The sequence below is a fragment of the Carcharodon carcharias genome, chromosome 40, assembly GCF_017639515.1.
Source record: "Carcharodon carcharias isolate sCarCar2 chromosome 40, sCarCar2.pri, whole genome shotgun sequence".
NCBI classification, from domain to species: Eukaryota; Metazoa; Chordata; class Chondrichthyes; order Lamniformes; family Lamnidae; genus Carcharodon; species Carcharodon carcharias.
In genome coordinates this window covers 646305-673731 of record NC_054506.1, presented here as the reverse complement: position 1 = coordinate 673731, position 27427 = coordinate 646305, and the positions used below count along the sequence as shown (strand labels likewise).

General features: G+C 59.2%; 1 protein-coding gene across 1 annotated transcript in view; it reads right to left on the bottom strand.

Moving 5' to 3' along the window:
• LOC121273143 (rootletin-like) overlaps positions 1–27427 on the bottom strand; it is a 144757-nt gene that overhangs the window by 111315 nt on the left and 6015 nt on the right. The window lies entirely within an intron of this gene.

Here is a 27427-nt window from a genome sequence, read left to right as displayed (position 1 = left end):
CTCTCTCTCTCTCTCACGCTCTGTCACTCTCTCTCTCTCTCACGCTCTGTCACTCTCTCTCTCTCACGCTCTGTCACTCTCTCTCTCTCTCACGCTCTGTCACTCTCTCTCTCTCTCACGCTCTGTCACTCTCTCTCTCTCTTTCACGCCCTGTCCCTCTCTCTCTCTCTTTCACGCCCTGTCCCTCTCTCTCTCTCACGCACTGTCCCTCTCTCTCTCACGCTCTGTCTCTCTCTCTCTCTCAGGAACTGTCCCTCTCTCTGTCTCTCACGCCCTGTCCCTCTCTCTCTCAGGAACTGTCCCTCTCTCTCGCTCTCACGCCCTGTCCCTCTCTCACTCTCACGCTCTGTCCCCCTCTCGCTCTCACGCTCTGTCCCTCGCTCTCTCTCACGGCCTGTCTCTCTCCCTCTCACGCACTGTCCCTCTCTCTCTCTCTCTCACGCCCTGTCTGCCTCTATCTCTCACGCCCTGTCCCTCTCTCTCTCTCTCACGCCCTGTCCCTCTCTCTCTCTCACGCCCTGTCCGCCTCTCTCTCTCTCACGCCCTGTCCGCCTCTCTCTCTCACGCCCTGTCCCTCTCTCTCGCTCTCACGCTCTGTCCCTCTCTCTCCCTCACGCACTGTCCCTCTCTCTCTCTCACTCACTGTCCCTCTCTCTCTCTCTCACGCCCTGTCCCTCTCTCTCACGCTCTGCCCCTCTCTCTCTCTCACGCTCTGTCCCTCTCTCTCTCTCTCACGCCCTGTCCCTCTCTCTCTCTCACGCTCTGTCCGTCTCTCTCTCTCACGCCCTGTCCCTCTCTCTCTCTCACGCCCTGTCCCTCTCTCTCTCTCACGCCCTGTCCCTCTCTCTCTCTCATGCCCTGTCCCTCTCTCTCGCTCTCACGCTCTGTCCCTCTCTCTCCCTCACGCACTGTCCCTCTCTCTCTCTCACTCACTGTCCCTCTCTCTCTCTCTCACGCCCTGTCCCTCTCTCGCTCTCACGCTCTGCCCCTCTCTCTCTCTCTCACGCCCTGTCCCTCTCTCTCTCTCTCACGCCCTGTCCCTCTCTCTCTCTCACGCCCTGTCCCTCTCTCTCTCTCACGCCCTATCCCTCTCTCTCTCTCTCTCTCTCTCACGCCCTGTCCCTCTCTCTCTCTCTCTCTCACGCCCTGTCCCTCTCTCTCTCTCTCTCTCTCACGCCCTGTCCCTCTCTCTCTCTCACGCCCTGTCCCTCTCTGTCTCTCTCTCACACCCTGTCTCTCTCTGTCTCTCACGCTCTATCCCTCTCTCTCTCTCACGCCCTGTCCCCCTCTCTCTCTCTCTCACGCTCTGTCCGTCTCTCTATCACGCCCTGTCCCTCTCTCTCTCACGCCCTGTCCCTTTCTCTCTCACGCCCTGTCCTCTCCCTCTCTCTCAGGACTGTCCCTCTCTCTCTCTCTCACGCTCTGTCCCTCTCTCTCTCTCTCTCTCACGCCCTGCCCCCCATCTCTCTCTCTCACGCCCTGCCCCCCATCTCTCTCTCTCACGCTCTGTCCCTCGCTCTCTCTCTCACGCTCTGTCCCTCGCTCACTCTCTCACGCTCTGTCACTCTCTCTCACGCTCTGTCACTCTCTCTCACGCTCTGTCACTCTCTCTCTCTCTCTCTCACGCCCTGTCCCTCGCTCTCTCTCTTTCACGCCCTGTCCCTCTCTCTCGCTCTCACGCTCTGTCTCTCTCTCTCTCTCAGGAACTGTCCCTCTCTCTGTCTCTCACGCCCTGTCCCTCTCTCTCTCAGGAACTGTCCCTCTCTCTCGCTCTCACGCTCTGTCCCTCTCTCGCTCTCACGCTCTGTCCCTCGCTCTCTCTCACGCCCTGTCTCTCTCCCTCTCACGCACTGTCCCTCTCTCTCTCTCTCACGCCCTGTCCGCCTCTCTCTCTCTCACGCCCTGTCCGCCTCTCTCTCTCACGCCCTGTCCCTCTCTCTCGCTCTCACGCTCTGTCCCTCTCTCTCCCTCACGCACTGTCCCTCTCTCTCTCTCACTCACTGTCCGTCTCTCTCTCTCTCACGCCCTGTCCCTCTCTCTCACGCTCTGCCCCTCTCTCTCTCTCACGCTCTGTCCCTCTCTCTCTCTCTCACGCCCTGTCCCTCTCTCTCTCTCACGCTCTGTCCGTCTCTCTCTCTCACGCCCTGTCCCTCTCTCTCTCTCACGCCCTGTCCCTCTCTCTCTCTCACGCCCTGTCCCTCTCTCTCTCTCATGCCCTGTCCCTCTCTCTCGCGCTCACGCTCTGTCCCCTCTCTCTCCCTCACGCACTGTCCCTCTCTCTCTCACTCACTGTCCCTCTCTCTCTCTCACTCACTGTCCCTCTCTCTCTCTCTCACGCCCTGTCCCTCTCTCGCTCTCACGCTCTGCTCCTCTCTCTCTCTCTCACGCTCTGTCCCTCTCTCTCACGCCCTGTCCCTCTCTCTCTCTCTCACGCCCTGTCCCTCTCTCTCTCTCACGCCCTGTCCCTCTCTCTCTCTCTCTCTCTCACGCCCTGTCCCTCTCTCTCTCTCTCTCTCTCACGCCCTGTCCCTCTCTCTCTCTCTCTCTCTCTCACGCCCTGTCCCTCTCTCTCTCTCACGCCCTGTCCCTCTCTGTCTCTCTCTCACACCCTGTCTCTCTCTGTCTCTCACGCTCTATCCCTCTCTCTCTCTCACGCCCTGTCCCCCTCTCTCTCTCTCACGCTCTGTCCGTCTCTCTATCACGCCCTGTCCCTCTCTCTCTCACGCCCTGTCCCTCTCTCTCTTTCTCTCACGCTGTCCCTCTCTCTCTCTCTCACGCTCTGTCCCTCTCACGCCCTGTCCCTCTCACGCCCTGTCCCTCTCTCTCTCTCTCTCTCACGCTCTGTCTCTCTCTCTCTCTCTCACGCCCTGTCCCCCATCTCTCTCTCACGCACTGGCCCTCTCTCTCTCTCTCACGCTCTGTCCCTCTCTCTCTCTCTCTCACGCTCTGTCACTCTCTCTCTCTCTCTCACGCTCTGTCACTCTCTCTCTCACGCTCTGTCCCTCGCTCTCTCTCTTTCACGCCCTGTCCCTCTCTCTCTCTCTCACGCTCTGTCTCTCCCTCTCTCTCAGGAACTGTCCCTCTCTCTCTCTCTCACGCTCTGTCCCTCGCTCTCTCTCTTTCACGCCCTGTCCCTCTCTCTCTCAGGAACTGTCCCTCTCTCTCGCTCTCACGCCGTCCCTCTCTCGCTCTCACGCCCTGTCCCTCTCTCGCTCTCACGCCCTGTCTCTTTCTCTCTCTCACGCTCTGTCCCTCGCTCTCTCTCTCAAGCCCTGTCTCGCTCCCTCTCACTCACTGTCCCTCTCTCTCTCTCTCACGCCCTGTCCGTCTCTCTCTCTCTCACGCCCTGTCCCTCTCTCTCGCTCTCACGCTCTGTCCCTCTCTCTCTCTCACGCACTGTCCCTTTCTCTCTCTCTCACTCCCTGTCCCTCTCTCTCTCTCACGCTCTGTCCCTCTCTCTCTCTCACGCCCTGTCCCTCTCTCTCTCTCACGCCCTGTCCCTCTCTCTCGCTCTCACGCTGTCCCTCTCTCTCGCTCTCACGCTGTCCCTCTCTCTCTCTCACGCACTGTCCCTCTCTCTCCCACGCTCTGTCCCTCTCTCTCTCACGCCCTGTCCCTCTCTCTCTCTCTCTCACGCCCTGTCCCTCTCTCTCTCTCTCACGCACTTTCCCTCTCTCTCTCTCTCACGCTCTGTCCCTCTCACGCCCTGTCCCTCTCTCTCTCTCTCTCACGCCCTGCCCCCCATCTCTCTCTCTCACGCCCTGCCCCCTATCTCTCTCTCTCACGCTCTGTCCCCTCGCTCTCTCTCTCACGCTCTGTCACTCTCTCTCACGCTCTGTCACTCTCTCTCTCTCTCACGCTCTGTCACTCTCTCTCTCTCTCACGCTCTGTCACTCTCTCTCTCTCTCACGCTCTGTCACTCTCTCTCTCTCACGCTCTGTCACTCTCTCTCTCTCTCACGCTCTGTCACTCTCTCTCTCTCTCACGCTCTGTCACTCTCTCTCTCTCTTTCACGCCCTGTCCCTCTCTCTCTCTCTTTCACGCCCTGTCCCTCTCTCTCTCTCACGCACTGTCCCTCTCTCTCTCACGCTCTGTCTCTCTCTCTCTCTCAGGAACTGTCCCTCTCTCTGTCTCTCACGCCCTGTCCCTCTCTCTCTCAGGAACTGTCCCTCTCTCTCGCTCTCACGCCCTGTCCCTCTCTCACTCTCACGCTCTGTCCCCCTCTCGCTCTCACGCTCTGTCCCTCGCTCTCTCTCACGGCCTGTCTCTCTCCCTCTCACGCACTGTCCCTCTCTCTCTCTCTCTCACGCCCTGTCTGCCTCTATCTCTCACGCCCTGTCCCTCTCTCTCTCTCTCACGCCCTGTCCTCTCTCTCTCTCACGCCCTGTCCGCCTCTCTCTCTCTCACGCCCTGTCCGCCTCTCTCTCTCACGCCCTGTCCCTCTCTCTCGCTCTCACGCTCTGTCCCTCTCTCTCCCTCACGCACTGTCCCTCTCTCTCTCTCACTCACTGTCCCTCTCTCTCTCTCTCACGCCCTGTCCCTCTCTCTCACGCTCTGCCCCTCTCTCTCTCTCACGCTCTGTCCCTCTCTCTCTCTCTCACGCCCTGTCCCTCTCTCTCTCTCACGCTCTGTCCGTCTCTCTCTCTCACGCCCTGTCCCTCTCTCTCTCTCACGCCCTGTCCCTCTCTCTCTCTCACGCCCTGTCCCTCTCTCTCTCTCATGCCCTGTCCCTCTCTCTCGCTCTCACGCTCTGTCCCTCTCTCTCCCTCACGCACTGTCCCTCTCTCTCTCTCACTCACTGTCCCTCTCTCTCTCTCTCACGCCCTGTCCCTCTCTCGCTCTCACGCTCTGCCCCTCTCTCTCTCTCTCACGCCCTGTCCCTCTCTCTCTCTCTCACGCCCTGTCCCTCTCTCTCTCTCACGCCCTGTCCCTCTCTCTCTCTCACGCCCTGTCCCTCTCTCTCGCTCTCACGCTCTGTCCCTCTCTCTCTCTCACGCACTGTCCCTCTCTCTCCCACGCTCTGTCCCTCTCTCTCTCACGCCCTGTCCCTCTCTCTCTCTCTCTCACGCCCTGTCTCTCTCTCTCTCACGCACTTTCCCTCTCTCTCTCTCTCACGCTCTGTCCCTCTCACGCCCTGTCCCTCTCTCTCTCTCTCTCACGCCCTGCCCCCCATCTCTCTCTCTCACGCTCTGCCCCCTATCTCTCTCTCTCACGCTCTGTCCCTCGCTCTCTCTCTCACGCTCTGTCACTCTCTCTCACGCTCTGTCACTCTCTCTCTCTCTCCACGCTCTGTCACTCTCTCTCTCTCTCACGCTCTGTCACTCTCTCTCTCTCTCACGCTCTGTCACTCTCTCTCTCTCACGCTCTGTCACTCTCTCTCTCTCTCACGCTCTGTCACTCTCTCTCTCTCTCACGCTCTGTCACTCTCTCTCTCTCTTTCACGCCCTGTCCCTCTCTCTCTCTCTTTCACGCCCTGTCCCTCTCTCTCTCTCACGCACTGTCCCTCTCTCTCTCACGCTCTGTCTCTCTCTCTCTCTCAGGAACTGTCCCTCTCTCTGTCTCTCACGCCCCTGTCCCTCTCTCTCTCAGGAACTGTCCCTCTCTCTCGCTCTCACGCCCTGTCCCTCTCTCACTCTCACGCTCTGTCCCCCTCTCGCTCTCACGCTCTGTCCCTCGCTCTCTCTCACGGCCTGTCTCTCTCCCTCTCACGCACTGTCCGTCTCTCTCTCTCTCTCACGCCCTGTCTGCCTCTATCTCTCACGCCCTGTCCCTCTCTCTCTCTCTCACGCCCTGTCCCTCTCTCTCTCTCACGCCCTGTCCGCCTCTCTCTCTCTCACGCCCTGTCCGCCTCTCTCTCTCACGCCCTGTCCCTCTCTCTCTCTCTCACGCTCTGTCCCTCTCTCTCCCTCACGCACTGTCCCTCTCTCTCTCACTCACTGTCCCTCTCTCTCTCTCTCACGCCCTGTCCCTCTCTCTCACGCTCTGCCCCTCTCTCTCTCTCTCACGCTCTGTCCCTCTCTCTCTCTCTCACGCCCTGTCCCTCTCTCTCTCTCACGCTCTGTCCGTCTCTCTCTCTCCACGCCCTGTCCCTCTCTCTCTCTCACGCCCTGTCCCTCTCTCTCTCTCACGCCCTGTCCCTCTCTCTCTCTCATGCCCTGTCCCTCTCTCTCGCTCTCACGCTCTGGTCCCTCTCTCTCCCTCACGCACTGTCCCTCTCTCTCTCCTCACTCACTGTCCCTCTCTCTCTCTCTCACGCCCTGTCCCTCTCTCTCTCTCACGCTCTGCCCCTCTCTCTCTCTCTCACGCCCTGTCCCTCTCTCTCTCTCTCACGCCCTGTCCCTCTCTCTCTCTCTCACGCCCTGTCCCTCTCTCTCTCTCACGCCCTGTCCCTCTCTCTCTCTCACGCCCTATCCCTCTCTCTCTCTCTCTCTCTCTCTCACGCCCTGTCCCTCTCTCTCCTCTCTCTCTCACGCCCTGTCCCTCTCTCTCTCTCTCTCTCTCACGCCCTGTCCCTCTCTCTCTCTCACGCCCTGTCCCTCTCTGTCTCTCTCTCACACCCTGTCTCTCTCTGTCTCTCACGCTCTATCCCTCTCTCTCTCTCACGCCCTGTCCCCCTCTCTCTCTCTCTCTCACGCTCTGTCCGTCTCTCTATCACGCCCTGTCCCTCTCTCTCTCACGCCCTGTCCCTTTCTCTCTCACGCCCTGTCCCTCTCTCTCTTTCTCTCACGCTGTCCCTCTCTCTCTCTCTCTCACGCTCTGTCCCTCTCACGCCCTGTCCCTCTCTCTCTCTCTCTCTCACGCTCTGTCTCTCTCTCTCTCTCTCACGCCCTGTCCCCCATCTCTCTCTCACGCACTGGCCCTCTCTCTCTCTCTCACGCTCTGTCCCTCTCTCTCTCTCTCACGCTCTGTCACTCTCTCTCTCTCTCTCACGCTCTGTCACTCTCTCTCTCACGCTCTGTCCCTCGCTCTCTCTCTTTCATGCCCTGTCCCTCTCTCTCTCTCTCACGCTCTGTCTCTCCCTCTCTCTCAGGAACTGTCCCCTCTCTCTCTCTCTCTCACGCTCTGTCCCTCGCTCTCTCTCTTTCACGCCCTGTCCCTCTCTCTCTCAGGAACTGTCCTCTCTCTCGCTCTCACGCCGTCCCTCTCTCGCTCTCACGCCCTGTCCCTCTCTCGCTCTCACGCCCTGTCCCTTTCTCTCTCTCACGCTCTGTCCCTCGCTCTCTCTCTCAAGCCCTGTCTCGCTCCCCTCTCACGCACTGTCCCTCTCTCTCTCTCTCACGCCCTGTCCGTCTCTCTCTCTCTCACGCCCTGTCCCTCTCTCTCTCTCTCACGCTCTGTCCCTCTCTCTCTCTCACGCACTGTCCCTTTCTCTCTCTCTCACTCCCTGTCCCTCTCTCTCTCTCACGCTCTGTCCCTCTCTCTCTCTCACGCCCTGTCCCTCTCTCTCTCTCACGCCCTGTCCCTCTCTCTCGCTCTCACGCTCTGTCCCTCTCTCTCTCTCACGCACTGTCCCTCTCTCTCCCACGCTCTGTCCCTCTCTCTCTCACGCCTGTCCTCTCTCTCTCTCTCTCACGCCTGTCCCTCTCTCTCTCTCACGCACTTTCCCTCTCTCTCTCTCTCAGCTCTGTCCCTCTCACGCCCCTGTCCCTCTCTCTCTCTCTCTTCACGCCCTGCCCCCCCATCTCTCTCTCTCACGCCCTGCCCCTATCTCTCTCTCTCACGCTCTGTCCCTCGCTCTCTCTCTCACGCTCTGTCACTCTCTCTCACGCTCTGTCACTCTCTCTCTCTCTCACGCTCTGTCACTCTCTCTCTCTCACGCTCTGTCACTCTCTCTCTCTCACGCTCTGTCACTCTCTCTCTCTCACGCTCTGTCCAACTCTCTTCTCTCTCACGCTCTGTCACTCTCTCTCTCTCTCACGCTCTGTCACTCTCTCTCTCTCTTTCACGCCCTGTCCTCTCTCTCTCTCTTTCACGCCCTGTCCCTCTCTCTCTCTCACGCCTGTCCCTCTCTCTCTCACGCTCTGTCTCTCTCTCTCTCTCAGGAACTGTCCCTCTCTCTGTCTCTCACGCCCTGTCCCTCTCTCTCTCAGGAACTGTCCCTCTCTCTCGCTCTCACGCCCCTGTCCCTCTCTCACTCTCACGCTCTGTCCCCCTCTCGCTCTCACGCTCTGTCCCTCGCTCTCTCTACACGGCCTGTCTCTTCCCTCTCACGCACGGTCCCTCTCTCTCTCTCTCACGCCCTGTCTTGCCTCTATCTCTCACGCCCTGTCTCTCCCTCTCTCTCACGCCCTGTCCCTCTCTCTCTCTCACGCCCTGTCCCTCTCTCTCTCTCTCTCACGCCCTGTCCCTCTCTCTCTCTCACGCCCTGTCCCTCTCTCTCTCTCACGCCCTGTCCCTCTCTCTCTCTCACGCCCTGTCCCTCTCTCTCGCTCTCACGCTCTGTCCCTCTCTCTCCCTCACGCACTGTCCCTCTCTCTCTCACGCCCTGTCCCTCTCTCTCTCTCACTCACTGTCCCTCTCTCTCTCTCTCACGCCCTGTCCCTCTCTCTCACGCTCTGCCCCTCTCTCTCTCTCACGCTCTGTCCCTCTCTCTCTCTCTCTCTCACGCTCTGTCCCTCTCTCTCTCTCTCTCACACCGTCTCTCTCTGTCTCTCACGCTCTATCCCTCTCTCTTTCACGCCCTGTCCCTCTCTCTCTCACGCTCTGTCTCTCCCTCTCTCTCAGGAACTGTCCCTCTCTCTCTCTCTCACGCTCTGTCCCTCTCTCTCTCTCTCTCTCACGCCCTGCCCCCCATCTCTCTCTCTCACGCTCTGTCCCTCGCTCTCTCTCTCACGCTCTGTCCCTCGCTCTCTCTCTCACGCTCTGTCCCTCGCTCACTCTCTCACGCTCTGTCTCTCTCTCTCACGCTCTGTCTCTCTCTCACGCTCTGTCCCTCTCTCTCTCTCTCTCTCACGCCCTGTCCCTCTCTCTCTCTCTCACGCCCTGTCCCTCTCTCTCTCTCTCACGCTCTGTCTCTCTCTCTCTCTCACGCACTGTCCCTCTCTCTCTCTCTCACGCCCTGTCCCTCTCTCTCTCACGCACTGTCCCTCTCTCTCTCTCTCACGCTCTGTCCCTCTCTCTCTCTCACGCTCTGTCCCTCTCTCTCTCTCGCGCCCTGTCTCTCTCTCTCTCACGCACTGTCCCTCTCTCTCTCTCTCACGCCTGTCCCCTCTCTCTCTCTCACGCCCTGTCCCCTCTCTCTCTCACGCCCTGTCCCTCTCTCTCTCTCTCACGCCCTGTCCCTCTCTCTCTCTCACGCCCTGTCCCTCTCTCTCTCTCACGCCCTGTCCCTCTCTCTCTCTCTCTCACGCCCTGTCCCTCTCTCTCACGCTCTGTCTCTCTCTCTCTCACGCTCTGTCTCTCTCTCTCTCTCTCACGCTCTGTCCCTCTCTCTCTCTCACGCTCTGTCCCTCTCTCTCTCTCACGCCCTGTCCCTCTCTCTCTCTCACGCCCTGTCCCTCTCTCTCTCTCACGCCCTGTCCCTCTCTCTCTCTCACGCCCTGTCCCTCTCTCTCTCTCACGCTCTGCCCCTCTCTCTCTCAAACACTGTCCCGCTCTCTCTCTCTCACGCACTGTCCCTCTCTCTCTCTCTCACGCCCTGTCCCTCTCTCTCTCTCACGCTCTGTCCCTCTCTCTCTCTCTCACGCCCTGTCTCTCTCTCTCTCTCACGCCCTGTCCCTCTCTCTCTCTCACGCCCTGTCCCTCTCTCTCTCTCACGCCCTGTCCCTCTCTCTCTCTCTCTCTCTCTCTCACGCCCTGTCCCTCTCTCTCTCTCTCTCTCACGCCCTGTCCCTCTCTCTCTCTCTCTCTCTCTCACGCCCTGTCCCTCTCTCTCTCTCACGCCCTGTCCCTCTCTCTCTCTCTCACGCCCTGTCTCTCTCTCTCTCTCACGCTCTGTCCCTCTCTCTCTCTCACGCCCTGTCCCTCTCTCTCTCTCTCACGCTCTGTCCCTCTCTCTCTCACGCCCTGTCCCTCTCTCTCTCATGCTCTGTCCCTCTCTCTCTCTCTCTCACGCTGTCCCTCTCTCTCTCTCTCACGCTCTCCCTCTCACGCCCTGTTCTCTCTCTCTCTCTCTCACGCTCTGTCTCTCTCTCTCTCTCTCACGCCCTGTCCCACTCTCTCTCTCTCACGCACTGTCCCCCTCTCGCTCTCACGCTCTGTCTCTGTCTCTCTCTCACGCTCTGTCTCTGTCTCTCTCTCACGCTCTGTCCCTCTCTCTCTCACGCTCTGTCCCTCTCTCTCTCTCTCACGCCCTGTCCCTCTCTCTCTCTCTCACGCTCTGTCTCTCTCTCACGCTCTGTCCCTCTCTCTCTCTCTCTCACACGCCCTGTCCCTCTCTCTCTCTCTCTCACGCCCTGTCCCTCTCTCTCTCACGCACTGTCCCTCTCTCTCTCTCTCACGCACTGTCCCTCTCTCTCTCTCACGCCCTGTCCCCCTCTCGCTCTCACGCCCTGTCCCTCTTTCTGTCTCACGCTCTGTCCCTCTCTCTCTCTCTCACGCCCTGTCTCTCTCTCTCTCACGCACTGTCTCTCTCTCTCACGCCCTGTCCCTCTCTCTCTTTCTCTCACGCTGTCCCTCTCACGCCCTGTCCCTCTCTCTCTCTCACGCACTGTCCCTTTCTCTCTCTCTCACGCCCTGTCCCTCTCTCTCTCTCACGCTCTGTCCCTCTCTCTCTCTCACGCCCTGTCCCTCTCTCTCTCTCACGCCTGTCCTCTCTCTCTCTCTCACGCTCTGTCTCTCTTTCTCTGTGACGCCCTGTCCCTGTCTCTCTCACACTCTGTCCCCCTCTCTCTCACGACCTGTCCCTCTCTCTGTCTCTCACGCCCTGTCCCTCTCTCTCTCTCTCACCCCTGTCCCTCTCTCTCTCTCTCACGCTCTGTCCCTCTCACGCACTGTCCCTCTCTCTCTCTCTCTCACGCCCTGTCCCTCTCTCTCTCTCACGCCCTGTCCCTCTCTCTCTCTCTCACGCTCTGTCCCTCTCTCTCTCTCTCACGCTCTGTCTCTCTCTCTCACGCTCTGTCCCTCTCTCTCTCTCTCACGCTCTGTCTCTCTCTCTCTCTCTCACGCTCTGTCTCTCTCTCTCTCACGCTCTGTCCCTCTCTCTCTCTCTCACGCTCTGTCCCTCTCACGCTCTGTCTCTGTCTCTCTCTCACGCTCTGTCTCTCTCTCACGCTCTGTCCCTCTCTCTCTCTCTCTCACGCCCTGTCCCTCTCTCTCTCTCTCTCACGCCCTGTCCCTCTCTCTCTCTCACGCACTGTCCCTCTCTCTCTCACGCTCTGTCTCTCTCTCTCTCTCACGCACTGTCCCTCTCTCTCTCTCTCACGCCCTGTCCCTCTCTCTCTCACGCACTGTCCCTCTCTCTCTCTCACGCACTGTCCCTCTCTCTCTCTCACGCTCTGTCCCTCTCTCTCTCTCACGCTCTGTCCCTCTCTCTCTCTCACGCTCTGCCCCTCTCTCTCTCTCTCACGCACTGTCCCTCTCTCTCTCTCTCTCACGCTCTGTCTCTCTCTCTCTCACGCCCTGTCCCTCTCTCTCTCTCTCACGCCCTGTCCCTCTCTCTCTCTCACGCCCTGTCCCTCTCTCTCTCTCACGCCCTGTCCCTCTCTCTCTCTCACACCCTGTCCCTCTCTCTCTCTCACGCCCTGTCCCTCTCTCTCTCTCACGCCTGTCCCTCTCTCTCTCTCTCACGCTCTGTCCCTCTCTCTCTCTCACGCACTGTCCTCTCTCTCTCACGCCCTGTCCCTCTCTCTCTCTCTCTCACCACTGTCCCTCTCTCTCTCTCTCACCCCCTGTCCCTCTCTCTCACGCTCTGCCCTCTCTCTCTCTCACGCTCTGTCCTCTCTCTCTCTCTCTCTCACGCTCTGTCCCTCTCTCTCACGCCCTGTCCCTCTCTCTCTCTCTCTCACTCACTGTCCTCTCTCTCTCAGCAGGTCTGTCTCTCTCTCTCTCTCTCACGCTTGTCCTCTCTCTCCTCATGCCCTTCTCTCTCTCTTCTCTGTCTCTCTCTCTCTCTCACGCTCTGTCCCTCTCTCTCTCTCTCTCTCTCGCACGTCAACTCTTCTCTTCTCCGCCTCTGCCTCTCCTCTCTCTCTCTCCAGGTCTTCTCTCTCTCTTCTCTCTCTCCAGCTCCTCTCTCTCTCTCTCTCTCTCCCTCTCTCTCTCTCTCTCACGCCCTGTCCCTCTCTCTCTCTCTCACGCCCTGTCCCTCTCTCTCTCTCTCACGCCCTGTCCCTCTCTCTCTCTCTCTCACGCCCTGTCCCTCTCTCTCTCTCACGCCCTGTCCCTCTCTCTCTCTCTCTCACGCCCTGTCCCTCTCTCTCTCTCTCTCACGCCCTGTCCCTCTCTCTCTCACGCCCTGTCCCTCTCTCTCTCTCTCTCACGCCCTGTCCCTCTCTCTCTCTCACGCCGTGTCCCTCTCTCTCTCTCTCACGCCCTGTCCCTCTCTCTCTCTCTCACACCGTCTCTCTCTCTCTCTCACGCTCTGTCCCTCTCTCTCTCTCTCACGCACTGTCCCTCTCTCTCTCACGCTCTGTCTCTCCCTCTCTCTCACGCACTGTCCCTCTCTCTCTCTCTCTTGCTATGTCCCTCTCTCTCTCTCTCTCTCACGCCCGATCCCGCTCTCTCTCTCTCACGCCCTGTCCCTCTCTCTCGCTCTCACGCTCTGTCCCTCTCTCTCTCTCTCACGCTCTGTCCCTCTCTCTCTCTCTCACGCTCTGTCTCTCTCTCTCACGCTCTGTCTCTCTCTCTCTCACGTTCTGTCTCTCTCTCTCTCTCACGCCCTGTCCCTCTCTCTCTCTCTCTCACGCCCTGTCCCTCTCTCTCTCTCTCACGCTCTGTCTCTCTCTCTCTCTCACGCACTGTCCCTCTCTCTCTCTCTCTCACGCCCTGTCCCTCTCTCTCTCACGCTCTGTCCCTCTCTCTCTCTCACGCTCTGTCCCTCTCTCTCTCTCACACCCTGTCCCTCTCTCTCTCTCACGCCCTGTCTCTCTCCCTCACGCCCTGTCCCTCTCTCTCTCTCACGCCCCCTCTCTCGCTCTCACGCCCTGTCCCTCCCTCTCTCTCTCTCTCACGCCCTGTCTCTCTCTCTCTCACTCTCTGTCCCTCTCTCTCTCTCACGCACTGTCCATCTCTCTCTCTCACGCACTGTCCATCTCTCTCTCTCTCACGCCCTGTCCATCTCTCTCTCTCACGCCCTGTCCCTCTCTCTCTCTCACGCTCTGTCCCTCTCTCTCTCTCTCACGCCCTGTCCCTCTCTCTCTCTCTCTCACGCCCGTCCTCTCTCTCTCTCACGCCCTGTCCCTCTCTCTCTCTCACGCCCTGTCCCTCTCTCTCTCTCTCACACCCTGTCTCTCTCTCTCTCACGCTCTGTCCCTCTCTCTCTCTCTCGCCCTGTCCCCCTCTCTCTCTCTCTCACGCTCTGTCCATTTCTCTATCACGCCCTGTCCCTCTCTCTCTCACGCACTGTCCCTCTCTCTCTCTCACGCCCTGTCCCTCTCTCTCTCTCTCTCACACCCTGTCTCTCTCTCTCTCTCACGCTCTGTCCCTCTCTCTCTCTCTCACGCCCTGTCCCCCTCTCTCTCTCTCTCACGCTCTGTCCCTCTCTCTCTCTCACGCCCTGTCCCTCTCTCTCTCTCACGCCCTGTCCCTCTCTCTCTCTCACGCCCTGTCCCTCTCTCTCTCTCACGCACTGTCCCTCTCTCTCTCTCTCACGCTCTGTCCCTCTCTCTCTCTCACGCACTGTCCCTCTCTCTCTCTCACGCACTGTCCCTCTCTCTCTCTCACGCACTGTCCCTCTCTCTCTCTCACGCACTGTCCCTCTCTCTCTCTCTCACGCCCTGTCCCTCTCTCTCTCTCACGCTCTGCCCCTCTCTCTCTCACGCTCTGTCCCTCTCTCTCACGCCCTGTCCCTCTCTCTCTCTCTCACGCCCTGTCCCTCTCTCTCTCTCTCACGCCCTGTCCCTCTCTCTCTCTCACGCCCTGTCCCTCTCTCTCTCTCACGCCCTTTCCCTCTCTCTCTCTCTCTCTCTCTCTCTCACGCCCTGTCCCTCTCTCTCTCTCTCACACGCACTGTCCTCTCTCTCTCTCTCTCTCTCTCTCTCTCTCACGCCCTGTCCCTCTCTCTCTCTCACGCCTGTCCCTCTCTCTCTCTCTCTCACCCTGTCTCTCTCTCTCTCTCACGCTCTATCCCTCTCTCTCTCTCTCACGCCCTGTCCCCCTCTCTCTCTCTCTCACGCTCTGTCCCTCTCTCTCTCACGCCCTGTCCCTCTCTCTCTCACGCCCTGTCCCTCTCTCTCTCACGCCCTGTCCCTCTCTCTCTCTCTCTCTCACGCCCGATCCCGCTCTCTCTCTCTCACGCTCTGTCCCTCTCACGCCCTGTCCCTCTCTCTCTCTCTCACGCTCTGTCTCTCTCTCTCTCTCACGCCTGTCCCCTCTCTCTCTCACGCACTGTCCCTCTCTCTCTCTCTCACGCTCTGTCCCTCTCTCTCTCTCTCTCACGCTCTGTCACTCTCTCTCTCACGCTCTGTCCCTCTCTCTCTCACGCTCTGTCCCTCTCTCTCTCTCTCTCACGCCCTGTCCCTCTCTCTCTCTCTCACGCTCTGTCTCTCTCTCACGCTCTGTCCCTCTCTCTCTCTCACGCCCTGTCCCTCTCTCTCTCTCTCACGCCCTGTCCCTCTCTCTCTCACGCACTGTCCCTCTCTCTCGCTCTCTCACGCCGTCCCTCTCTCTCTCTCACGCCCTGTCCCTCTCTCTCTCTCACGCCCTGTCCCTCTCTCTCTCTCACGCTCTGTCCCTCTCTCTCTCTCTCACGCCCTGTCTCTCTCTCTCTCACGCTCTGTCCCTCTCTCTCTCTCTCACGCCTGTCCTCTCTCTCTCTCTCACGCCTGTCCCTCTCTCTCTCTCTCAGCTCTGTCCCTCTCTCTCTCTCACGCACTGTCCCTCTCTCTCTCTCTCACGCCCTGTCCCTCTCTCTCTCACGCACTGTCCCTCTCTCTCTCTCACGCCCTGTCCCTCTCTCTCTCTCTCACGCTCTGTCCCTCACTCTCTCACGCTCTGTCCTCTCTCTCTCTCACGCTCTGTCCCTCTCTCTCTCACGCCCTGTCCCTCTCTCTCTCTCTCACGCCCTGTCCCTCTCTCTCTCTCTCACGCACTGTCCCTCTCTCTCTCTCTCACGCTCTGTCCCTCTCACGCCTGTCCTCTCTCTCTCTCTCACGCCCTGCCCCCTCTCTCTCTCTCACGCCCTGTCTCTCTCTCTCTCTCTCACGCTCTGTCCCTCTCTCTCTCTCTCACGCCCTGTCCCTCTCTCTCTCACGCTCTGTCTCTCTCTCTCTCTCACGCTCTGTCTCTCTCTCTCTCTCTCACGCTCTGTCTCTCTCTCTCTCTCACGCTCTGTCCCTCTCTCTCTCTCTCACGCTCTGTCCCTCTCTCTCTCTCTCACGCTCTGTCTCTCTCTCACGCTCTGTCCCTCTCTCTCTCTCACGCCCTGTCCCTCTCTCTCTCTCTCTCACGCCCTGTCCCTCTCTCTCTCTCTCACGCCCTGTCCCCCTCTCTCTCTCTCTCACGCACTGTCCTCTCTCTCTCTCACGCTCTGTCCCTCTCTCTCTCTCTCACGCCCTGTCCCTCTCTCTCTCTCTCACGCCCTGTCCCTCTCTCTCTCAGGAACTGTCCCTCTCTCTCTCTCTCACGCCCGGTCCCTCTCTCTCTCTCTCACGCTCTGTCCCTCTCTCTCTCTCACGCTCTGTCCTCTCTCTCTCTCACGCCTGTCTCTCTCTCTCTCACGCACTGTCCCTCTCTCTCTCTCTCTCACGCCCTGTCTCCTCTCTCTCTCACGCCCTGTCCCCTCTCTCTCTCACGCCCTGTCCCTCTCTCTCTCTCACGCCCTGTCCCTCTCTCTCTCTCACGCCCTGTCCCTCTCTCTCTCTCACGCCCTGTCCCTCTCTCTCTCTCACGCCCTGTCCCTCTCTCTCTCTCACGCCCTGTCTCTCTCTCTCTCTCTCTCACGCCCTGTCCCTCTCTCTCTCTCACGCCCTGTCCCTCTCTCTCTCTCACGCCTGTCCCCCTCTCTCTCTCTCTCACGCTCTGTCCCTCTCTCTCTCTCACGCACTGTCCCTCTCTCTCTCACGCCCTGTCCCTCTCTCTCTCTCTCTCACGCACTGTCCCTCTCTCTCTCTCTCTCACGCCCTGTCCCTCTCTCTCACGCTCTGTCCCTCTCTCTCTCTCACGCTCTGTCCCTCTCTCTCTCTCTCTCACGCTCTGTCCCTCTCTCTCACGCCCTGTCCCTCTCTCTCTCTCTCACGCCCTGTCCCTCTCTCTCTCTCTCACGCCCTGTCTCTCTCTCTCTCTCACGCCCTGTCCCTCTCTCTCTCTCTCACGCCCTGTCCCTCTCTCTCTCACGCTCTGTCTCTCTCTCTCTCTCACGCACTGTCCCTCTCTCTCTCTCTCACGCTCTGTCCCTCTCTCTCTCTCTCTCACGCCCTGTCCCTCTCTCTCACGCCCTGTCCCTCTCTCTCTCTCTCACGCTCTGTCTCTCTCTCTCTCTCACGCTCTGTCTCTCTCTCTCTCTCACGCTCTGTCTCTCTCTCTCACGCTCTGTCCCTCTCTCACGCTCTGTCCCTCTCTCTCTCTCTCTCTCACGCCCTGTCCCTCTCTCTCTCTCTCACGCCCTGTCCCTCTCTCTCTCTCTCACGCACAAATCCTGTCTCTCTCTCTCTCTCTCACGCACTGTCCTCTCTCTCTCTCTCACGCCCTGTCCCTCTCTCTCACGCCCTGTCCCTCTCCTCTCTCTCACGCTCTGTCCCTCTCTCTCTCTCACGCTCTGTCCCTCTCTCTCTCTCACGCCTGTCTCTCTCTCTCTCTCACGCACTGTCCCTCTCTCTCTCTCTCACGCCCTGTCCCCTCTCTCTCTCTCACGCCCTGTCCGCCTCTCTCTCTCTCACGCCCTGTCCGTCTCTCTCTCTCTCACGCCCTGTCCCTCTCCCTCGCTCTCACGCCCTGTCCCTCTCTCTCCCTCACGCACTGTCCATCTCTCTCTCTCACGCCCTGTCCCTCTCTCTCACGCTCTGCCCCTCTCTCTCTCTCACGCTCTGTCCCTCTCTCTCTCTCTCATGCCCTGTCCCTCTCTCTCTCTCTCTCACGCCCTGTCCCTCTCTCTCTCTCACGCCCTGTCCCTCTCTCTCTCTCTCACACCCTGTCCCTCTCTCTCTCTCTCACGCCCTGTCTCTCTCTCTCTCACGCTCTGTCCCTCTCTCTCTCTCTCACGCCCTGTCCCTCTCTCTCTCTCTCACGCTCTGTCCATTTCTCTCTCACGCCCTGTCCCTCTCTCTCTCACGCACTGTCCCTCTCTCTCTCACGCACTGTCCCTCTCTCTCTCTCTCTCACGCTGTCCCTCTCTCTCTCTCTCACGCTCTGTCCCTCTCACGCCCTGTCCCTCTCTCTCTCTCTCTCTCACGCTCTGTTCCTCTCTCTCTCTCTCTCTCTCACGCCCTGTCCCCCATCTCTCTCTCACGCTCTGTCCCTCTCTCTCTCTCACGCCCTGTCCCTCTCTCTCTCTCTCACACCCTGTCTCTCTCTCTCTCACGCTCTGTCCCTCTCTCTCTCTCTCACGCCCTGTCCCCCTCTCTCTCTCTCTCACGCTCCCCTGTCCTCTCTCTCTCACGCCCTGTCCCTCTCTCTCACGCACTGTCCCTCTCTCTCTCACTCTCTGTCCCTCTCTCTCTCACTCTCTGTCCCTCTCTCTCTCTCTCACACTCTGTCCCTCTCTCTCTCTCACCCTCTTCTCTCTCTCTCTCTCACGCCTGTCCTCGCTCTCCCTCTCACGCTCTGTCTCCCTCTCTCTCACGCTCTGTCCCTCTCTCTCTCTTCACGCCTGTCCCTCTCTCTCTCTCTCACGCTCTGTCTCTCTCCTCTCTCTCACGCCCTGTCCTCTCTCTCTCTCTCACGCCCTGTCCCTCTCTCTCTCAGCACTGTCCCCTCCTCTCCTCTCTCTCTCTCTCACGCCTGTCCCCTCTCTCTCGCTCTCACGCCCTGTCCTTCTTTCTGTCTCACGCTCTGTCCCTCTCTCTCTCTCTCACGCCCTGTCTCTCTCTCTCTCTCTCACGCCCTGTCTCTCTCTCTCTCTCACGCACTGTCTCTCTCTCTCACGCACTGTCCCTCTCTCTCTTTCTCTCACGCTGTCCCTCTCACGCCCTGTCCCTCTCTCTCTCTCTCTCTCTCACTCTCTGTTCCTCTCTCTCTCTCTCTCTCTCTCACGCCCTGTCCCCCATCTCTCTCTCACGCTCTGTCCCTCTCTCTCTCTCTCACGCTCTGTCTCTCTCTCTCTCACGCTCTGTCCCTCTCTCTCTCTCTCACGCCCTGTCCCTCTCTCTCTCTCTCACGCTCTGTCTCTCTCTCTCTCTCACGCCCTGTCCCTCTCTCTCTCTCTCACGCCCTGTCCCTCTCTCTCTCTCTCTCTCACACCCTGTCCCTCTCTCTCTCTCTCACGCTCTGTCCCTCTCACGCACTGTCCCTCTCTCTCTCTCTCTCACACCCTGTCCCTCTCTCTCTCTCTCACACCCTGTCCCTCTCTCTCTCTCTCACGCTCTGTCTCTCTCTCTCTCTCTCTCACGCTCTGTCCCTCTCTCTCTCTCTCTCTCACGCACTGTCCCTCTCTCTCTCTCTCACGCCCTGTCCCTCTCTCTCTCTCACGCCCTGTCTCTCTCTCTCTCTCTCACGCCCTGTCCCTCTCTCTCTCTCTCACGCCCTATCCCTCTCTCTCTCTCTCACGCCCTGTCCCTCTCTCTCTCTCTCACGCCCTGTCCCTCTCTCTCCCTCTCTCTCCCAGGAACTGTCCCTCTCTCTCTCTCTCACGCCCGGTCCTTCTCTCTCTCAGGAACTGTCCCTCTCTCTCGCTCTCACGCCCTGTTCCCCTCTCGCTCTCAAGCTCTGTCTCTCTCTCTCGCTGTGTCCCTCTCTCTCTCTCTCACGCACTGTCCCTCTCTCTCTCTCACGCTCTGTCTCTCTCTCTCTCTCTCACGCTCTGTCTCTCTCTCTCTCTCTCACGCTCTGTCTCTCTCTCTCTCTCTCACGCTCTGTCTCTCTCTCTCACGCTCTGTCCCTCTCTCTCTCTCTCACGCCCTGTCCCTCTCTCTCTCTCTCACGCCCTGTCCCTCTCTCTCACGCTCTGCCTCTCTCTCTCACGCTCTGTCTCTCTCTCTCTCACGCTCTGTCTCTCTCTCTCTCACGCTCTGTCTCTCTCTCTCTCACGCTCTGTCTCTCTCTCTCTCACGCTCTGTCTCTCTCTCTCTCACGCCCTGTCTCTCTCTCTCTCACGCCCTGTCTCTCTCTCTCTCTCACGCCTGTTCTCTCTCTCTCTCACGCCCGTCTCTCTCTCTCACGCCCGTCTCTCTCTCTCTCACGCTCTGTCTCTCTCTCTCTCACGCTGTCTCTCTCTCTCACGCCCTGTCCCTCTCTCTCTCTCACTCTGTCCCTCTCTCTCTCTCTCTCACACTCTGTCCCTCTCTCGCTATGCTCTTTCCCCCTCCCTCTCTCTTACGCCCTGTCCCACTCTCTCTCACACTCGGTCTTTCACTCTCTCTCTCACGCTCTGTCCCTCTCTCTCTCTCTCACGCCCTGTCCCTCTCTCTCTCTCTCACGCCCTGTCCCTCTCTCTCTCTCTCACGCCCTGTCCCTCTCTCTCTCACGCTCTGTCTCTCTCTCTCTCACACTGTCTCTCTCTCTCTCATGCTCTGTCTCTCTCTCTCTCATGCTCTGTCTCTCTCTCTCTCATGCTCTGTCTCTCTCTCTCTCTCATGCTGTCTCTCTCTCTCTCTCTGACGCCCTGTCCCTCTCTCTCTCTCTCACGCACTGTCTCTTTCTCTCACACTCTGTCCCTCTATCTCTCTCTCACGCCTTGTCCCTCTCTCTCTCTCTCACGCCTTGACCCTCTCTCTCTCTCTCACGCCTTGTCCCTCTCTCTCTCTCTCACGCCTTGTCCCTCTCTCTCTCTCTCACGCCTTGTCCCTCTCTCTCTCTCTCTCTCTCACGCCTTGTCCCTCTCTCTCTCTCTCACGCCTTGTCCCTCTCTCTCTCTCCCACGCCTTGTCCCTCTCTCTCTCTCTCACGCCTTGTCCCTCTCTCTCTCTCTCACGCACTGTCCCTCTCTCTCTCTCTCACGCACTGTCCCTCTCTCTCTCTCTCACGCACTGTCCCTCTCTCTCTCTCTCACGCCCTGTCCCACTCTCGCTCTCATGCGCTGTCCCACTCTCGCTCTCACGCCCTGTCCCTCTGTCGCTCTCACGCTCTGTCCCTCTCTCGCTCTCACGGCCTGTCCCTCTCTCGCTCTCACGCCCTGTCCCTCTCTCTCTCTCTCTCTCACGCCCTGTCTCTCTCTCTCTCACTCTCTGTCCCTCTCTCTCTCTCACGCACTGTCCATCTCTCTCTCTCTCACGCCCTGTCTCTCCCTCTCTCTCACGCCCTGTCTCTCCCTCTCTCTCACGCCCTGTCTCTCCCTCTCTCTCACGCCCTGTCCCTCTCTCTCTCTCTCACGCCCTGTCCCTCTCTCTCTCTCTCACGCCCTGTCCCTCTCTCTCTCTCTCTCACGCCCTGTCCCTCTCTCTCTCTCACGCCCTGTCCCTCTCTCTCCCTCTCTCTCCCAGGAACTGTCCCTCTCTCTCTCTCTCACGCCCGGTCCTTCTCTCTCTCAGGAACTGTCCCTCTCTCTCGCTCTCACGCCCTGTTCCCCTCTCGCTCTCAAGCTCTGTCTCTCTCTCTCGCTGTGTCCCTCTCTCTCTCTCTCACGCACTGTCCCTCTCTCTCTCTCACGCTCTGTCTCTCTCTCTCTCTCACGCTCTGTCTCTCTCTCTCTCTCTCACGCTCTGTCTCTCTCTCTCTCTCTCACGCCCTGTCCCTCTCTCTCTCTCTCACGCCCTGTCCCTCTCTCTCACGCTCTGCCTCTCTCTCTCACGCTCTGTCTCTCTCTCTCTCGCTCTCTCTCTCTCTCCCTCTCACGCTCTGTCTCTCTCTCTCTCACGCTCTGTCTCTCTCTCTCTCACGCCCTGTCTCTCTCTCTCTCACGCCCTGTCTCTCTCTCTCTCACGCCCTGTCTCTCTCTCTCTCACGCTCTGTCTCTCTCTCTCTCACGCTGTCTCTCTCTCTCACGCCCTGTCCCTCTCTCTCTCTCTCACGCACTGTCCCTCTCTCTCTCACTCTCTGTCCCTCTCTCTCTCTCTCACACTCTGTCCCTCTCTCTCTCTCTGCCCTGTCCTCCCTCTTCTCTCACGCCTGTCCCCCTCTCTCTCTCACGCTCTGTCCCTCTCTCTCTCTCACGCTCTGTCCCTCTCTCTCTCTCTCACGCCCTGTCCCTCTCTCTCTCTCACGCCCTGTCCCTCTCTCTCTCTCTCACGCCCTGTCCCTCTCTCTCTCTCTCACACCCTGTCCCTCTCTCTCTCTCTCACGCCCTGTCCCTCTCTCTCTCTCACGCCCTGTCCCTCTCTCTCACGCTCTGTCCCTCTCTCTCTCACGCTCTGTCTCTCTCTCTCTCACGCTCTGTCTCTCTCTCTCTCACACTGTCTCTCTCTCTCTCACGCTCTGTCTCTCTCTCTCTCATGCTCTGTCTCTCTCTCTCTCATGCTGTCTCTCTCTCTCTCTCTCACGCCCTGTCCCTCTCTCTCTCTCTCACGCACTGTCTCTTTCTCTCACACTCTGTCCCTCTATCTCTCTCTCACGCCTTGTCCCTCTCTCTCTCTCTCACGCCTTGACCCTCTCTCTCTCTCTCACGCCTTGTCCCTCTCTCTCTCTCTCACGCCTTGTCCCTCTCTCTCTCTCTCACGCCTTGTCCCTCTCTCTCTCTCACGCCTTGTCCCTCTCTCTCTCTCACGCACCGTCCCTCTCTCTCTCTCTCTCACGCCCTGTCCCTCTCTCTCTCTCTCACGCCTTGTCCCTCTCTCTCTCTCTCACGCCTTGTCCCTCTCTCTCTCTCACGCCTTGTCCCTCTCTCTCTCTCTCACGCACTGTCCCTCTCTCTCTCTCTCACGCCCTGTCCCACTCTCGCTCTCATGCGCTGTCCCACTCTCGCTCTCACGCCCTGTCCCTCTGTCGCTCTCACGCTCTGTCCCTCTCTCGCTCTCACGGCCTGACCCTCTCTCGCTCTCACGCCCTGTCCCTCTCTCTCTCACTCTCTGTCCCTCTCTCTCTCTCTCACGCACTGTCCATCTCTCTCTCTCTCACGCCCTGTCTCTCCCTCTCTCTCACGCCCTGTCTCTCCCTCTCTCTCACGCCCTGTCCCTCTCTCTCTCTCACGCCCTGTCCCTCTCTCTCTCTCTCTCACGCCCTGTCCCTCTCTCTCTCTCACGCCCTGTCCCTCTCTCTCTCGCTCTCACGCCCTGTCCTCTCTCTCTCTCTCACGCACTGTCCCTCTCTCTCTCTCACGCACTGTCCCTCTCTCTCTCTCACGCACTGTCCCTCTCTCTCTCTCTCACGCCCTGTCCCTCTCTCTCTCTCTCACGCCCTGTCCCTCTCTCTCTCTCTCTCACGCCCTGTCCCTCTCTCTCTCTCTCTCTCACGCCCTCTCCTGTCTCTCTCTCTCTCTCACACTGTCCCTCTCTCTCTCTCTCAGCCGGTCCTTCTCTCTCTCACGCACTGTCCCTCTCTGTCTCTCTCACGCCCTGTCCCCCTCTCTCTCACGCTCTGTCTCTCTCTCTCTCTCTCACGCTCTGTCTCTCTCTCACGCTCTGTCCCTCTCTCACGCTCTCTCACGCCCTGTCCCTCTCTCTCTCTCTCACGCCCTGTCCCTCTCTCTCTCTCTCACGCTCTTCTCTCTCTCTCACGCTCTGTCCCTCTCTCTCTCTCTCACGCCCTGTCCCTCTCTCTTTCTCTCACGCCCTGTCCCTCTCTCTCTCTCTCTCACGCCCTGTCTCTCTCTCTCTCACTCTCTGTCCCTCTCTCTCTCTCTCTCACGCACTGTCCATCTCTCTCTCTCTCACGCCCTGTCTCTCCCTCTCTCTCACGCCCTGTCTCTCTCTCTCTCACGCCCTGTCCCTCTCTCTCTCTCTCACGCCCTGTCCCTCTCTCTCTCTCTCTCACGCCCTGTCCCTCTCTCTCTCTCTCACGCTCTGTCCCTCTCTCTCCCTCTCACGCCTGTCCCTCTCTCTCTCTCTCTCACGCCCTGTCCCTCTCTCTACGCCTGTCCCTCTCTCTCTCTCTCTCACGCACTGTCCCTCTCTCTTCTCTCACGCTCTGCCCCTCTCTCTCTCTCTCACGCACTGTCCCTCTCTCTCTCTCTCACGCACTGTCCCTCTCTCTCTCTCACGCCCTGTCCCTCTCTCTCTCTCACGCCCTGTCCCTCTCTCTCTCTCTCACGCCCTGTCCCTCTCTCTCTCTCTCTCACGCCCTGTCCCTCTCTCTCTCTCTCTCTCTCAGGAACTGTCCCTCTCTCTCTCTCTCACGCCCGGTCTCTCTCTCTCTCAGGAACTGTCCCTCTCTCTCTCTCTCACGCCCGTCTCTCTCTCTCTCTCTCGCTCGTCTCTCTCTCTCTCTCACGCCTGTCTCTCTCTCTCACGCCTGTCCCTCTCTCTCTCTCACGCCTGTCTCTCTCTCTCTCTCACGCCCTGTCCCTCTCTCTCTCTCTCTCACGCTCTGTCTCTCTCTCTCACGCCTCTGTCCCTCTCTCTCTCTCTCTCACGCCCTGTCCCTCTCTCTCTCTCACGCCCTGTCCCTCTCTCTCTCTCTCACGCCCTGTCCTCTCTCTCTCTCTCACGCTGTCCCTCTCTCTCTCTCTCACGCCCTGTCCCTCTCTCTCTCTCTCACGCCCTGTCCCTCCTCTCTCTCTCACGCCCTGTCCCCTCTCTCTCTCTCACGCCCTGTCCCTCTCTCTCACGCTCTGTCCTCTCTCTCTCTCACGCTCTGTCCCTCTCCCTCTCACGCTCTGTCTCTCTCTCTCTCTCACGCTCTGTCCCTCTCTCTCTCACTCTCTGTCTCTCTCTCACGCTCTGTCTCTCTCTCTCTCACGCTCTGTCTCTCTCTCTCTCACACGCTCTGTCTCTCTCTCTCTCTCACACGCTCTGTCTCTCTCTCTCTCACACGCTCTGTCCTCTCTCTCTCTCACGCTCTGTCTCTCTCTCTCTCTCACACGCCTGTCTCTCTCTCTCTCTCACGCACTGTCTCTCTCTCTCTCTCTCTCACGCCTGCCCCCCTCTCTCCCTCTCACGCTCTGTCTCTCTCTCTCTCTCTCATGCGCGCTCTGTCCCTCTCTCTCTCTCACGCTCTGTCTCTCTCTCTTTCGCGCTCTGTCTCTCTCTCTCTTTCTCTCGTGCTCTGTCACTCTCTCTCTCGCTCTGTCTCTCTCTCTCTCTCTCTCTCACGCCCTGTCCCTCTCTCTCTCTCTTTCACTCCCTGTCTCTCTCTCTCTCTCACGCTCTGTCCTCTCTCTCTCTCTCTGGAACCTGTCCCTCTCTCTCTCTCTCACGCCCTGTCCCTCTCTCTCTCCCAAACTGTCCTCTCTCTCTCTCTCACGCTCTGTCCCTCTCTCTCTCTCACGCTCTCACGCTCTGCCTCTCTCTCTCTCACGCCCTGTCTCTCTCTCTCTCACGCACTGTCCCTCTCTCTCTCTCTCACGCCCTGTCCCTCTCTCTCTCTCACGCCCTGTCCCTCTCTCTCTCACGCCCTGTCCCTCTCTCTCTCTCACACTCTGTCCCTCTCGCGCTTTGTCCTCTCTCTCCCTCTCACGCACTGTCCCCCTCTCTCTCACGCCCTGTCCCTCTCTCTCTCACGCTCTGTCTCTCTCTCTCTCTCACGCACTGTCCCTCTCTCTCTCTCTCACGCCCTGTCCCTCTCTCTCTCTCACGCTCTGTCCCTCTCTCTCTCTCACGCCCTGTCTCTCTCTCTCTCTCACGCCCTGTCCCTCTCTCTCTCTCACGCCCTGTCCTCTCTCTCTCTCACGCCCTGTCCTCTCTCTCTCTCTCACGCTCTGTCCCTCTCTCTCTCTCTCACGCACTGTCCTCTCTCTCTCACGCACTGTCCTCTCTCTCTCTCACGCACTGTCCCTCTCTCTCTCTCTCACGCCCTGTCCCTCTCTCTCTCTCACGCTCTGCCCTCTCTCTCTCTCTCACGCTCTGTCCCTCTCTCTCACGCCCTGTCCCTCTCTCTCTCTCTCACGCCTGTCCCTCTCTCTCTCTCACGCCCTGTCCCCTCTCTCTCTCTCTCTCTCTCTCTCACGCCCTGTCCCTCTCTCTCTCTCTCTCAGCCTGTCCCTCTCTCTCTCTCTCTCTCTCTCACGCACTGTCCCTCTCTCTCTCTACGCCTGTCCTCTCTCTCTCTCTCTCACACCCTGTCTCTCTCTCTCTCTCACGCTCTGTCCTCTCTCTCTCTCACGCCCTGTCCCCCTCTCTCTCTCTCTCACGCTCTGTCCCTCTCTCTCTCACGCCCTGTCCCTCTCTCTCTCACGCCTGTCCCTCTCTCTCTCTCTCACGCTGTCCCTCTCTCTCTCTCTCCGCTCTGTCCCTCTCACGCCCTGTCCCTCTCTCTCTTCTCTCACGCTCTGTCTCCTCTCTCTCTCTCACGCCCTGTCCCCTCTCTCTCTCACGCACTGTCCCTCTCTCTCTCTTCACGCTCTGTCCCTCTCTCTGTCTCTCACGCTCTGTCACCCTCTCTCTCTCTCTCTCGCGCTCTGTCACTCTCTCTCTCGCTCTGTCCCTCGCTCTCTCTCTCTCACGCCCTGTCCCTCTCTCTCTCTCTCACTCTCTGTCTCTCTCTCTCTCTCACGAACTGTCCCTCTCTCTCTCTCTCTCACGCTCTGTCCCTCGCTCTCTCTCTCTCACGCCTGTCCCTCTCTCTCTCACGCACTGTCTCTCTCTCTCTCTCACGCCTGTCCCTCTCTCTCTCTCACGCCTGTCCCTCTCTCTCTCTCGCCCTGTCCCTCTCTCTCTCTCTCACGCTCTGTCCCTCTCTCTCTCTCTCACGCCCTGTCTCTCTCTCTCTCACGCCCTGTCCCTCTCTCTCTCTCTCACGCCCTGTCCCTCTCTCTCTCTCTCACGCCCTGTCCCTCTCTCTCTCTCTCACACCCTGTCCCTCTCTCTCTCTCGCCCTGTCCCTCTCTCTCGCTCTCACGCCCTGTCCCTCTGTCGCTCTCACGCTCTGTCCCTCTCTCGCTCTCACGGCCTGTCCCTCTCTCTCTCTCACGCTCTGTCTCTCTCTCTCTCTCTCACGCTCTGTCTCTCTCTCTCTCTCTCACGCTCTGTCTCTCTCTCTCCCACGCTCTGTCCTCTCTCTCTCACGCCCTGTCCCTCTCTCTCTCTCTCTCACGCCCTGTCCCTCTCTCTCTCTCTCACGCACTGTCCCTCTCTCTCTCTCTTCGCTCTGTCCTCCTCTCACGCCCTGTCCCTCTCTCTCTCTCTCTCACGCCCTGCCCCCCTCTCTCTCTCTCACGCCTGCCCCTATCTCTCTCTCTCACGCTCTGTCCCTCTCTCTCTCTCTCACGCCTGTCTCTCTCTCTCACGCTCTGTCACTCTCTCTCTCTCTCACGCTCTGTCCCTCTCTCTCTCTCACGCTCTGTCCCTCTCTCTCTCTCACGCTCTGTCCCTCTCTCTCTCTCTCACGCTCTGTCCCTCTCTCTCTCTCTCACGCTCTGTCTCTCTCTCTCTCACGCCCTGTCCCTCTCTCTCTCTCTCACGCTCTGTCCCTCTCTCTCTCTCTCACGCCTGTCCCTCTCTCTCTCTCTCTCACGCCTGTCCTCTCTCTCTCTCTCACGCCCTGTCCCTCTCTCTCTCTCACGCACTGTCCCTCTCTCTCTCACGCTCTGTTCTCTCTCTCTCTCTCACGCACTGTCCTCTCTCTCTCTCTCACGCCTGTCCTCTCTCTCTCTCACGCACTGTCCCTCTCTCTCTCTCTCACGCCCTGTCCCTCTCTCTCTCTCTCACGCTCTGTCCCTCTCTCTCTCTCACGCTCTGTCCCTCTCTCTCTCTCACGCCCTGTCTCTCTCTCTCTCACGCACTGTCCCTCTCTCTCTCTCTCTCACGCCCTGTCTCCTCTCTCTCTCACGCCTGTCCCTCTCTCTCTCTCTCACGCCCTGTCCCTCTCTCTCTCTCACGCCTGTCCCACTCTCTCTCTCACGCCCTGTCCCTCTCTCTCTCTCACGCTCTGTCCCTCTCTCGCTCTCACGGCCTGTCCCTCTCTCGCTCTCACGCCCTGTCCCTCTCTCTCTCACTCTCTGTCCCTCTCTCTCTCACACGCACTGTCCTCTCTCTCTCACGCCCTGTCCCTCTCTCTCTCTCTCTCACTCACTGTCCCTCTCTCTCTCTCTCACGCCTGTCCCTCTCTCTCACGCTCTGTCCCTCTCTCTCTCTCACGCTCTGTCCTCCTCTCTCTCTCTCTCTCACGCTCTGTCCCTCTCTCTCACGCCCTGTCCCTCTCTCTCTCTCTC